The following is a 14,827-nucleotide window of genomic DNA, read 5'->3' as shown; positions in this document are numbered from 1 at the left end:
CTGTGATCTGTGTACTCATACTGTGGTCTGTATGTATGCTGTGTACTCATACTGTGTATTCCAGAGGTTCCGAGCCTTCCCAGCTGGCCTCCAGTGGGTTCCTGCCGGTTTCGCCGCCGGCTTCCAGAGGGTCCGCGCCTTCGCTGCCGGCTTCCAGAGGATTCAATCCTTTTTACTGTGGTATGTATACTATGTTCCGTGGTATGTATACTGTGGTATGTAGACTGCATGTACTGTGGTCTGTGTACTCGTACTGTGCTCTGCATGTATGCTGTGAACTCATACTGTGGTCTGTGAACTTGGTATTGTGTATTTGCACTGTGTACTCAGCATTCGTTCTATGCATTTCCTGCTGTGTATTTTGTGCTGTGGACTCGAACTGTGTATTTGTTGTTTGTACCGTGGTCTGCGTGTTGTCTCCTCTGTATTCGTACTGTATACTTGTTCTGTGATCTGTGTACTCATACTGTGGTCTGTATTTATGCTGTGTACTCATACTGTGTATTCCAGAGGTTCCGAGCCTTCCCAGCTGGCCTCCAGTGGGTTCCTGCCGGTTTCGAGAGGGTCCGCGCCTTCGCTGCCGGCTTCCAGAGGATTCGATCCTTTTTACTGTGGTATGTATACTATGTTCCGTGGTATGTATACTGTAGTATGTGGGCTGCATGTACTGTGGTCTGTGTACTCGTACTGTGGTCTGTATGTATGCTGTATACTCGTACTGTGCTCTGCATGTATGCTGTGAACTCATACTGTGGTCTGTGAACTTGGTATTGTGTATTTGCACTGTGTACTCGGCATTTGTTCTATGCATTTCCTGCTGTGTATTTTGTGCTGTGTACTCGTACTGTGGTCTGTATGTATGCTGTGTACTCTTACTGTGTATTCCAGAGGCTCCGAGCCTTTGCCGCTGGCCTCCAGTGGGTTCCTGCCGGTTTCGAGAGGGTCCGCGCCTTCGCTGCCGGCTTCCAGAGGATTCGATCCTTTTTACTGTGGTATGTATACTATGTTCCGTGGCATGTATACTGTATGTGGACTGCATGTACTGTGGTCTGTGTACTCGTACTGTGCTCTGCATGTATGCTGTATACTCGTACTGTGCTCTGCATGTATGCTGTGAACTCATACTGTGGTCTGTGAACTTGGTATTGTGTATTTGCACTGTGTACTCAGCATTCGTTCTATGCATTTCCTGCTGTGTATTTTGTGCTGTGGACTCGTACTGTGTATTTGTTGTTTGTACCGTGGTCTGCGTGTTGTCTCCTCTGTATTCGTACTGTATACTTGTTCTGCGATCTGTGTACTCATACTGTGGTCTGTATGTATGCTGTGTACTCATACTGTGTATTCCAGAGGTTCCGAGCCTTCCCAGCTGGCCTCCAGTGGGTTCCTGCCGGTTTCGAGAGGGTCCGCGCCTTCGCTGCCGGCTTCCAGAGGATTCGATCCTTTTTACTGTGGTATGTATACTATGTTCCGTGGTATGTATACTGTGGTATGTGGGCTGCATGTACTGTGGTCTGTGTACTCGTACTGTGGTCTGTATGTATGCTGTATACTCGTACTGTGCTCTGCATGTATGCTATGAACTCATACTGTGGTCTGTGAACTTGGTATTGTGTATTTGCACTGTGTACTCAGCATTTGTTCTATGCATTTCCTGCTGTGTATTTTGTGCTGTGGACTCGTACTTTGGTCTGTGCACTCGTACTGTGTATTTGTTGTTTGTACCGTGGTCTGCGTGTTGTCTCCTCTGTATTCGTACTGTATACTTGTTCTGTGATCTGTGTACTCATACTGTGGTCTGTATGTATGCTGTGTACTCATACTGTGTATTCCAGAGGTTCTGAGCCTTCCCAGCTGGCCTCCAGTGGGTTCCTGACGGTTTCGCCGCCGGCTTCCAGAGGGTCCGCGCCTTCGCTGCCGGCTTCCAGAGGATTCAATCCTTTTTACTGTGGTATGTATACTATGTTCCGTGGTATGTATACTGTGGGTATGTAGACTGCATGTACTGTGGTCTGTGTACTCGTACTGTGGTCTGTATGTATGCTGTATACTCGTACTGTGCTCTGCATGTATGCTGTGAACTCATACTGTGGTCTGTGAACTTGGTATTGTGTATTTGCACTGTGTACTCAGCATTCGTTCTATGCATTTCCTGCTGTGTATTTTGTGCTGTGGACTCGTACTGTGTATTTGTTGTTTGTACCGTGGTCTGCGTGTTGTCTCCTCTGTATTCGTACTGTATACTTGTTCTGTGATCTGTGTACTCATACTGTGGTCTGTATTTATGCTGTGTACTCATACTGTGTATTCCAGAGGTTCCGAGCCTTCCCAGCTGGCCTCCAGTGGGTTCCTGCCGGTTTCGCCGCCGGCTTCCAGAGGGTCCGCGCCTTCGCTGCGGGCTTCCAGAGGATTCAATCCTTTTTACTGTGGTATGTATACTATGTTCCGTGGTATGTATACTGTGGTATGTGGACTGCATGTACTGTGGTCTGTGTACTCGTACTGTGGTCTGTATGTATGCTATGTACTTGTTGTATCTACTCTGGTTAAAGGAATCACGCCTCTTACTGATGTCCACAACCAATTTATTTTCTCTTTGAAAGTTACGGAGCACTGTGAAAACTGCAACAAAACACATTTTACATACATCACTTTCAGAAATTATTTTCCCAAACAAAACGTACACAAATGTATAGAATAATTACCGTGTGCACCTGATTAGCCAGTAGTAGACAGTTTTCTCTCGTCTTTCTCTCTTCCCCAATTCTCACTCACAACTTCCAGCTCACATCTTATGTTAGTCCGACAGGAAGTAATCTCTCACCACTATTTTAACTTAAACATTTCATACATTTCAAGTCTGACAGCAGAACCATGAATTAAACTGCATTTAGGTTTCATCATATAATAATAATAATAATAATAATTATTCAGAAGTCAAATGTGATATCAACCCAACTTCGGTGTTGCCATGGTAACACATAGATGCTATGGCGAGCATCAGCTACACTCCCACCAAATTACCTTTGATTAGCACAAATGGAGATGTGAAATACACTTACACTCTTCATTAGATGATTAATGGTGATTTCTGAGTACTGTTCTGTTGTGTCCTTTAAAGGTGACTAAATGGTCTAAATGAAATGATAGTAACATGCTTTGGTCGAAAAAAACGTAGGATTAAGCACAGCAGGGTTCTTTACACACCAGTTTCACAGGCCTGCTCTAAGCGGCCGGTTTGAGTGCCTTTCCCTACTGCATGCGCCTCCCACCTCTTCCTGCCAGGAGGAAGACGTGAGGATGGCATCGCATGACCATGGCAACGGGCAATACACAACGCAAAGCAACTTTTCTGTGTCCGTGCCTGCATATAACTGATAGTAGCACAGCAGACATGTAGCAGGTAACCCCTGTCTCCGGCTCCAAAACAAAGTAGTGATTGCTTTACTGCAGATAACGTTTTGGTGCTCTCAGGTCTGGTCTCTCATGCCAGCAGCTAAGATTACACACTATGCCAATTACCTTACAAGTAAGCTAGTAAGGTAGCTGGCATAGTGTGGGAGGAGATACCCAGCGCGAGGGCTGGAGTATTCAAATCAGTCCGGGTCGTTTAGAGACTCAATTCCTGACTCCGATAGGAAGGTAGGAAGGTCCGGTCCGGGCATGTAGGTTCACCAGAACCCACACGCCTTGTTGAGAACAGTCTGTCAATCGCATTCAGTGACCAGCTTAGCAACTCCATCATGGACCAATTGATTCTCCTTAGTGTCTCGATTTACAGGAGTCAGCTGAGTTCTTCACACAAGTTGACATTTGTGCTTTTCAATGTCAGCTATTGTTTGGGTACAATTGGTTTATTAAATCATATAATTTGAGTATTTTTGATTTGATAAATAATTGATTTGTATGTTCCCTGTAATTGGCATAATGTAGAATTCTCAAAGCTCTTTTTTGGAGTATTAGCAGGGCATGTGTGTTGCCTTTATAAGTGTGTCCCCAAACCTCTGTACAGTATTGTAGGTGTGGAGAGACTAGTGCGCAATACAACAGATAAAGTGCTTTCTGATTTAGTAGTTTTTGTGCCTTCCAAAGTATGGACACACTCCTGGCCAGCTTACTTTTTAAGTGTCTTATGTATGGCTTCCAACTTAACATGTCATCGATAATCACTCCCAGCACTTTGTTCTCACTAACCCTTTCAATATTCACTCCATTAACTTGAATGTTAATACTCTTCTTGTAGCCTTTTTTCCCATACAGCATGTATTTAGTTTTCTCTAGATTTAGTGATAGTTTATTTATATCAAACCACATATGAAGCTTGGCCATTTCATTATTGACTGTTTCCACTAATTGGTTCAAGTCATCCCCAGAACAGAAAATATTAGTATCACCTACGAATAATATTAATTTCAGAATATTGGATACTTTGCATATGTCATTTATATATAGTATAAACAGCTTTGGACCCATAACTGACCCCTGTGGGACCCCACAAACTATGTCCAAGCAAGTTATTGTGTTATCACCCATTTTAACATATTGGGATCTCTTGTGTAGGTAGCTCTTGACCCATTCCAGTACTATACCTCTAATACCATATCTCTCCAGTTTAGCTATCAAAATATCATGGTTAATGTTGTCAAATGCTTTTTTCAGATCTATGAAAATTCCTATTGAATGTAGTTTTTGGTCAGCAGCATCAGTAATGATTTCCACAGACTCGGTTAAAGCTAGAGCAGTCGAGTGGTTTCTTCTGAATCCATATTGGCTATCGTATAGCAGATTGTGTTTGTTGATGTAGTTGTCTAGCCTATTGTTAAATAGTTTCTCTAGAGTTTTTGACAGTTGTGGCAGTATTGAGACTGGTCTGTAATTAGTAATTTCGTGTATGTCACCTTTCTTGAACAGTGGCACAACTTTTGCAACTTCATTTTGGTGGGAAATGTCCCAGTTTGAAATGACAGGTTGCAGATGTGTTAGAGGTGAAATGATTCCATCTAATACTTTCTTAATTAGCTTCATGTCGAGGTCATTGACATCAGTGGATGTTTTTGCTACGCATTTGTTGACCAGGTGTCTAATCTCTATGTCCTTCACTGGTGTGAGAAACATTGTGCTGGGATTTCTGCCTCTGTCCTTATCAAAGTGGTCCCAGTGTAGGGATGAGTCAGGAATGTCCTTGGCTAGATCTGGCCCCACATTAACAAAGAAGTTGTTGAATCTTTCTGCTATGATTCTCATGTTATCTTCCTTCATGGTATTATCCTTGAAGTAGGGAGGGTAGCTAGGTTTTGTATTTTTATTCTTGATCACATCGTTTAGAGTATCCCATAGTTTTTTGGTATAGTTCCTGTTTTCTGCTAGTAGATTACTGTAGTATTCTTTCTTGTGATCATTTAGGATGCCATTTAGTTTGTTTCTATATCGTTTGTATCTCGTTTCTGACTGGTCCGTCCTTAATTTTATGTACTGTCCGTACAGGGTGTTTTTCTTCCTGCAGGCATTTAGCAATGTTTGTTAGCCATGGTTTCCCCTCCTTATTTTGATTTGTCTTTTTTTCACAGGACAGTGTCTGTTATACAGCGTTTTAAATACTTGCAAAAAGGAATCATATGCACCATTCACATCTGTTTCATTGTAAACATTGTTCCAGTTTTGCCTCAGTAGTTCATTTTTCAGTGTATTCATTCCTTCTTCAGTCCTGACCCTTCTATATGTGTTTTTGTTCAGTGTCTGTCTCAGTGTGTTTCAAGTCATAGATGGCAAAGATTGGTAGGTGGTCACTTGTATCATTTATCAGTAGTCCTCTTATTATGTCATTCCCTATAATATAATATAATATAATATAATATAATATAATATAATATAATATTAGTGAAAATATTATCGATTAGAGTAGCACTGTGTGTTGTGATCCTGCTTGGTCGTGTAATGAGAGGTTGTAAGCCCATCGTATACATCATATTAGTGAACTCATCAATCACTGTATTTTGTTTTGGGTTGAGTAAGTAAATATTTACATCACCACAGATAAAAACCCTCTTTTGGCTAGTTTCTGAGATTATTCCTCCCACACATTCATTGATATCTTCTATTTTTGAATCTGCTTACCACTATATTTCTACCTTTTGTCACAGATTTCAATTGTCACACATTCCATTAAGTGCTCAACAGCTTTAGACATATTTTGTACAGTCTCATACTTGATGTTATTGTCAATGAACAGGGCCACTCCTCCTCCACCTTTGTTTCTTCTGTTAACACAAACAAGTTTATATCCATCCAGGCAAAAATCTGTGCCTTCGTCTTCATTAATCCATGTTTCCGACACCGCAATGATGAAAGGATTTTTGAAGTGATGTTAGGTATTCCTTGATGTGGTTGAAGTTGGTCTATAGACTCCTGCTATTAAAGTGAATTAGACAGTTTCCCATCCATCTCAATGCTCTCGTTGTATTGATCTTCAGTGTAGCACTGGCATTTCTCAGTCATGTTAAAGTAGAAGTGATTATCCGGGTCAATTCCTTCATTCGGGTCTGTTAAGGTGTGGTTCACATGTTGATTTGTAATCAGCTCCTCACTTTCATGCTCAGCAATCCTCTCTGATATTTCCATCATCTTTTTAGTCTGTGTAAAAACCCTTGACCTTTGCTGTGCTGTAGTTATGGAGTGTTCGTGAGCCATACCTTAATTGTTGAATTTCTCCAGTTCGTCCTCACTCCTGATTTGTATTATTATGACTTCTTCTGCTGAAGATCCATTTGTTTTGATGTGGATTCTGCAGTTTGCCGTCCAGGTGTGGTGAATCTTGCCCCCTTTCTTCAGTTGGCGAGCTTTTCTGGCGATGTCAGCATTCTTTTTGATGAGATTCTCGTTGATGTAGACATCCGAGCCTTTGAGCTTCCTGCCCTGCTTCAGCAGTGCTGTCTTGTATTTTCTATTGGTGAATCTCAGCACGACAGCTCGCGTTCCAGACTCTTTCCTCCGGGGTAAGAGGTGACATACTTCCACATTGTTGAAATCCACATCGATGTCTTTGTCAGCCAGGAACTCAGACACCTGCTTCTCCACAGATTTGGTATCCGATTCATCAGGCTCCGACGACCGGTTGGCCGCAGCCGCAGCCGCCCTTGCGTATGTCTGATGCTTAATTTTGAGGCCAGTCACAATCACCTCATTGAGTCTTCCCTGCTGTTCCAGCTCCTCCACTCTGTTCCCCAGCTCCTTTAGCAGCTGGTCTTTTTTTGCATTCTCTTCCTGGAGCTGTTTGATTTCAGCTATCACCTTTTGGAGAGGTTCCATCTTCTTCATGATTTCGGTCATGCTTTCCTTAAGCTCCTCTCTCATCGCCGCCAGTCTTTCATTCATAGCGTCCAACATTGACTCAGCTTCGGCGCTATTCTCCGACCTGGTGTTTGTTCTAGGTTTCCCCATTTCCTCTCACTTGTCTTTTTCTCCTTTTTTCACTTTCCTTGTAGTGCAAGTTATCTCAAACTTGGCTCTGCTGCGCTCTGTTGCTGCTTGCAGCTCAGCCGCTTCAAGGGGACGTCCCTTGAAGCGGCTAATGACCACTTTTAGCTTAAAGGAGACATTTAATCAATGACTAATCTTTCCCCCTTTTAGCTTCTGAATGGGTCTTTGAACGATGGATGGCTGGTTGAGGCGTTCACCCCCTTTTCCTAACTTTCGTTCTCCAACTTGCACTGTCACTTTTTGTACCAGTCCACCATCATCTTCACGTGCTTCAACAACCTTAGCAATTTTCGATTCATTGCGAGGGACGTCCTCTTCTTTGATGATTACAATATCACCCACATCCATGTTACGGCTTGGCGCATGCCATCGCTGTCATAGAGCAATGTTTGATAGGTATTCCTTCCTCAATCCGTGCCAAAATTGCTCTGACAGGTATCGAACCCTTCTCCACCGTTTTTTTAGTGTACAGGTCTTCCTTGATGAACTTTCCCGATGGAGGGAGTGGAACAGAAGATTTCATTGTGATCAAGCGATTTGGCGTGAGTGGCTCCAAACTTGTGGGATCACTGATGTTGTCGACAGTGAGTGGGCGGTTGTTTACAATGGACATAGCTTCATAAAGGAATGTCCTTAAGGATGTATCGTCCACCCTTCCAGCACTGCTGGCAAGGACTGTGCTCAGTACACTTCTCGCTGTCCTGATTTGGCGCTCCCAGGCGCCTCCAGCATGACTTGAGTGCGGCGTATTCATCTGGAAGTCACACTGATTGTCTGCCAGGTATGCAGCCACTCTTTCCTTATTGCGTTCTTTCAGAGCCTTTGCCATTTCCTTTCTTGCTCCCACGAAATTAGTGCCCTGGTCCGATCTAATGTGTCTAACAGTTCCACGGATAGCGACAAAGCATCGGAAGGCATTGATGAACGCATCGGTCGTCATATCCTCCAACATTTCTATATGCACTGCTCTGGAACAAAGACATGTGAAGAGGAGGCCGTACCGTTTTTGTTCCTAACGACCTTGCTTGGTATGGAAGTGACCGAAGCAGTCCATGCCACAGTAAGTGAACGGTGGTGTAGGATCAACACGGTCACTCGGTAAGTCCACCATCCGTTGTTCCTCTGGCGGTGCAAGCACCCTCCTGCACCATACACACTGCCTGATGTATTAGGCTACAGCTTTACTTCCACGCACTATCCAGTAACCGTTGGCTCTTAATCCATTGAGAGTTTGTCCTCTGCCTTGGTGTTGTATTTTATCATGATGTGCAATGATGAGGTTTGTGACAGCGCCATCTTTAGGAAGGATTACTGGGTGTCTCAACTCAAAAGGCGCAGATGCCTTTCTCAGTCTTCCTCCCACTCTCATTATACCATCTTGGAGAAACGGGTCAAGCTGAGTTGGTGGTTGCAAGGCAGCTTTCCTGATTTCTCACTGAGCATGTCCAACTCCTCTTGGAAGGCATCTTGTTGCACAAGCTTAATGAGTCAGTGCGGCTTGCCTTCTCTCTTCCACCTTTTTAAAGGTTCCGTGGTCTTGATTCTCTTAGCCAACCGCTAGATACAAGCAATGACATTGAGCGCTGTGGTCCATCTTGAGAACCTTGACAGGTGTCCTTGGATGTCAAACTGCCTTATAGCCTCAGTTTTCAGCACCTGTGTAATCCTCACCTCCGGATCTCCCACCAACAGCTCTGATGTGACCTGGTTTGTGGTTATCTCTCTCCCATAAAATCTTAGGACCAGACAGCCAATTTGAGTTGATGAGGTCGGCCACCTTGAGGCCTCTGGAGGGGTCGTCAGCCGGATTCTCTCCTGTGTCGACGTAGTGCCACTGTCTTGTTAGTGGTTTCTCGAATTCTCTGGACACGGTTCGCAACAAAAGCATGAAACCTTTGTGCTTCATTGATGTAGCCAAGAACCACTTGAGAATCTGTCCAATAATATTCCTCATCGATCGTGAGCTCCAGCTCCTCCCTTAACATGTTGCTTACGGCTGCTGAGGTTACTGCGGCAGTTAGCTCCAACCTTGGTATTGTGACTATTTTGGTTGGCGCGACTCTCGCTTTGCCCATGACCAAGGAGCAGTGCACTTTCTCTTTGCTCAACAACCTGATGTAAGAGCACTGGCTATATCCTTGACTGCTCGCATCAGAAAAATTATGCAGTTCAACTCTCTGGACCTCACCAAAGCTATCAGGTATGAAGCATCTTGGAATCTTGATCTTCTCAAGGTTTTCCAAATCCTTCATCCAGTAGTGGTTCGTCCCACCCCATACCTCTCTGACACATCTCCTGCAGTACTTTTTTTTCTTCAAGGATAAATGGAGCTAGAAACCCCAAAGGGTTGTATAAAGAGGCCACGATTGAAAGAATCCCTCGTCATGTCGCTGATTTCTCATCAAGTATCACCTTAAAGGAGAAGCTGTCGCTTTCAATGTTCCATCTTACACCTAGCACTCTTTGCACTGGTAAGTCATCATGGTTGAGATCAACATTTTTTATCTCCACAGCGCGTTCTGCAATGTCAATGGAATCTAGTACCTCTCGGCTATTTGAAAGGAATTGTGAAGGTGCAACTGTCCTTTAGCACACACAACTTGGGCTTCCTTCACTAACTCAATTGCCTCACCAACCGATTTCACGCTTATGAGGCCATCATCGACGTAGAAATGCTTCCTGATGAAGCTAGCTGCAAGGGGCACTCTTTCTCATTTTGACTAGCGAGGTGTTTCATGCCATAATTGGCGCATCCAGGGGAAGATGATGCTCCAAACAGGTGCACCTTCATACGGTATTCTGTGGGTTCTGAGTTTGTATCCCCGTTTTCCCACCAGAGAAACCGCAAATAGTCTATCTTCTTTGCTGACATGAAACCTGTGGAACATTTTTTCCACATCGCACATGACTGCAATGGGATGTTTACGGAAACGGCACAGTACAGCTGTGAGACCGTTTGTAAGATCGGGTCCTGTTAGCAGATAATCATTTGATGAGGTGCCTTTGTACTTTGCAGAGCAGTCGAAAACAACCCGAAACGTGTCTGGTTTCCTGGGGTGGTAAACCCCTTGATGGGAGATGGGGGATAAATTAGTCAATTTTAGGCATTTGGCCGCGTCATCCTCCAGCGCCTTTCTTTTTCTTCTCTCTCTCCCTCTCGGCACTGCCTTTCCTCTTTTTTTTTACCCGGGTTAGGGTCCATCATCGACGAAGCCTCATCTCCTCTCCCGGTCCACTCGCTACACACACACACACATCGCAGCAGGTACCAGAGAGAGAGATGCAGGCCAGCAGGCCAATCATAGGCCGGCGCTTCGGGAATACTCCCGGTTCTCCCTATGGCCAGTCCGGGCCTGTTCCACACATGGCTCTGTTTCTACAGTCTTTAGAATTGTGACCTTTTCTCAGACACACAAAACAGTTTATTTTCATGTATAATTTTTTTTCTTTTCCTGCAGACATTTGTTAGCTTTTTGCATCTATGTATGGAGTGGTTTTCTCCACAGCAAATACACTTGCTTATGTTTGAGTTTTGTAGCGGTGTGCTCCATTGCTTTGATTTTCCAGCATCTTTCAACCGGATTTCATTAAGGTCTGGTTTGGATGTGGAGCTCGATGAAACTGGGGCCTTCACATTTGTTTCAAACGTATTCGCTTTTGAGCGCTTCATCTCTCTTGCTGGTGTCTCTGCAGAGTGCCTTTAAGCATGTAAGGATGACACTGGATTACATGCAATATGTGCCTCTTTAGCGACAAATGAAGCAAACTCATGAAAGCTTGGATAGTCACGGCCTTGATCCAGCTGCTCTGTGACGCAATTCCACCTGGATGTCACCCATTCAGGAAGCTTGACTAGCACTTTCTGGTTCTCCTCGCAGTCGTTCAGAACCTGTAAACTCTTCATGGGACATGGCATTACTACATGTTTGGAGAAAATCACAGAATTCTCTCAGCTTGACACTCTTTTTCCACCGATCCTTGGCTTCTCTCTGAAAGCCCGTTGCACTGCAAAGGAATGGCCATATCTGGCGTTCGACCTATTCCATGCTTGTTGATAGGCTTCTTCGTCTTTTCTGTAGAAGCTGCCCTCAGGAAAAGATTTAGCTTCCCCTGCTATGTACTTTTGCAGGTAGAACAGCCTATCTGCAGGATTAGAGCATCGTCTTTCTATAAGAGCTTTAAAGCTTGTACTCCATTCTGTGAACTTCAAAGGATCACCTGAGAATACGGTAGGTTCTGGGGTTGGAAGGCGAGTGAGAGCTAATGACTCTTGTAATGCCTGGACTAGGGATGTCTCATTTTTTTTTACAGCTTGCTGTTCTTGGCCTGGGATGGAGTGAGTGAGTGGGTTCGTATCATTAACTTTGCTGCATACAGGACTGCATGATCCATCCTTTCCTTTTGTCTCTTCTTCAGTGTAAACATTTAGTTTGCTTGAATAACATCAATGTCTCTCTGATTTTCACTTTTTTCACCTGCCTCAATGGCAGCTTCCATATCAATTTCAGCTCTCTTTGCAGCCAACTGAGCAGCTGTTTCTGCCCTCTTAGCCGAAATGCTAGGTGACTCTGAGAGATGGTCAGAATGGTGGCAGCTGCGTGCAGTAACTCTGGAGGCTGCGGATCCATATATGGACCTAGCATAGTCGTTATCAAGTAGCATGCGTAACCTTGATCTTTCTGCCTGAGCATCAAACTCATCTCCTCCTCCAGTGAGGCGTACTCATTAATTGCGGTAAGTCTGCTGTCACAGCTGAGCATGCATCAACTTTCCTCCAAATTTCTTGACTTGGTGTAGTTTGGAGTCGGATGGTATCGTACAGCTCCTTTAATTGGGAACCAAGCTTCTCAGCTCTATCCAACATATCATACATGGCGCCCTCGGAGCACTCTTGCTTCAACCTTGTACGAGTAATAATAATAATTTTATTTATATACCGCCTTTCATACATGAAATGCATCTCAAGGTGCTTTAAACAAATCATCAAACAATTAAAAACAGTATTAATCAACAGTCAGGCAGTAAAAATACACAGTGACAACAAAACAATAGCAGTGATAAAACAAAAAACAATCATACAAATAAAATTAGGCCAAGTTAAAAACAAATCAATTTGAGGAAAAAATAAAAAGATAAGATACCATACTCAGATCCCTAATTATATGCTCTTTTAAAAAGGAATGTTTTAAGTCGATTTTTGAAAATAGAGAGAGTATCTGTCCCACGAATTTGAATTGGGAGTTGATTCCAGAGAAGTTGGGCCCCGATAGCAAAAAGCCCTGCCTCCCATACTACTTTTTAATACTCTAGGCACAGCCAGCAAGCCTGCATTTTGGGATCGCAGAGTCTTATTTGGGTGGTAGGGAACTATAAGGTCCTAAAGATATGAGGGTGCCTGACCATGTAGTGCTTTATATGTTAGGAGGACAACTTTAAAATCTATTCTAGCAGTTACTGGGAGCCAGTGTAGAGAAGCCAAGACAGGAGAGATATGGTCTCTTTTTCTCGTCCCAGTCAGGACACGGGCAGCAGTGTTTTTGAACTAATTGGAGTGTCCTTAGTGACTTACTCGGACAACCCGACAGTAAAGAGTTACAGTAGTCAAGTCGTGAAGTCACAAATGCATGAATTAATTTTTCAGCATCCTTTAGAGATGGAAGGGATCTGATTTTGGAAATGTTACGCAGATGAAAAAAGGCAGTTCTTGAGATTTCTTTAATGTGAGAGTCAAATGATAAATTCTGATCAAAAGTAACACCAAGATTTCTGACCGTGAGGGCTGAAGTTAAAGAGATGTCATTTAAAATAACAGTATCATTGACTAGATGTTTTCTAAGATGTTTAGGACCCAGTACAATAACTTCAGTCTTATCTGAGTTGAGCAGCAGAAAGTTACGAGTCATCCATATTTTAATATCCTGCAGACAAGCTTGAAGTTTAGAAATTTTGTTGGTTGCGTTAGGTTTAAAGGATAAGTATAACTGAACATCGTCCGCATAACAATGAAAATTAATGTCATATTTTTTAATAACGCTACCAAGAGGAAGCAGATATAAAATGAATAGAATTGGACCAAGTACTGATCCTTGTGGAACGCCATAGCTCACTTTGGTGTACAAAGAGGATTCATCGTTAACATGTACAAACTGAGTTCTGTTAGATAGGTAGGATCTAAACCAGCTTAATACCTCCTTTATATTTTTCCATTTCTCATATGTTACTTTAAATTTCTTATTTTGAATTAACTGTTACTCTTTCAGTTCTTGCATTTTAGGTGTTAATCGTCTTTCACGAGAGGATTTTCTTTTTTTCCTCATCTAACTCTCCTGTATCTTGCCCTTGTGACATGACATTAGACTGACTATCACCATTTTGAGACATTTTGAACTTTCACTCAAAAGTGACACCTTAATATGTAGTTAGTACCTGAAATTAACTTTCCCAACTTGATGAAATCAAGTAATATTGAGCAGTCTTTTCGGCAAAACAATAGCAGTTATTTTTAAAGCATTCAATAGACCCCTTTTTTTCCCTTTTTTTTTTTTTGATGTTCAGGATCCCTTTACTCCTGTTTGTCGAGATTAAACGGTAGTTTATGTTCTATCCATCGATTTCCTGAGGCATAATAATTGCAGTCTGACCTGAGGACTCACGTTGTAGCCCGAAACTGCTCCACGGCGTGTCCGCTGAAACCTGCAGCTGCTGCTGGATGTGTAGCAACGATGCCTGTAGCTCGCTGCAGGATGAGAAACACCACCGCCCGCCAAAACCTGTAGCTTGCTGCAGGATGAGAAGCACTGCTGCCCACCGAAACCTGTAGCTTGCTGCAGCCTGTAGCTTGCTGCAGGATGTAAGCACTGCCACTCGTCTTAGCCGTAGTCGGATGAGAAACTCTGAAGCCTTGTGATGGATTAGGACACATTTTCACTGTATCTACTCTGGTTAAAGGAATCACGCCTCTTACTGATGTCCACAATCAATTTATTTTCTCTCTTTGAAAGTTACGGAGCACTGTGAAAACTGCAACAAACACAATTCACATACATCACTCTCAGAAATTATTTACCATACAAAACGTACACAAATATACAGAATAATTAACGTGTGTGCCTGATTAGCCAGTAGTTTCTCTCGTCTCTTTTTCTCTTCATCAATTCTCACTCACAACTTCCGGCTCACGTCTTACATTAGTCCGACAGGAAGTAATCTCTCACCACTATTTTAACTTAAACATTTCAATAAAGTCTGATGGCAGAACCATGAATTAAACTGCATTTAGGTTTCATCATAAACTTATGTAATAATAATAATAATAATAATAATAATAATTTGTATTTTGTGCTGTTTACTT

This window comes from Pagrus pagrus (assembly GCF_965226575.1).
Source record: "Pagrus pagrus genome assembly, contig: HAP1_SCAFFOLD_61, whole genome shotgun sequence".
In the NCBI taxonomy this organism is placed as follows: domain Eukaryota; kingdom Metazoa; phylum Chordata; class Actinopteri; order Spariformes; family Sparidae; genus Pagrus; species Pagrus pagrus.
This window is presented reverse-complemented; position numbering follows the sequence as displayed.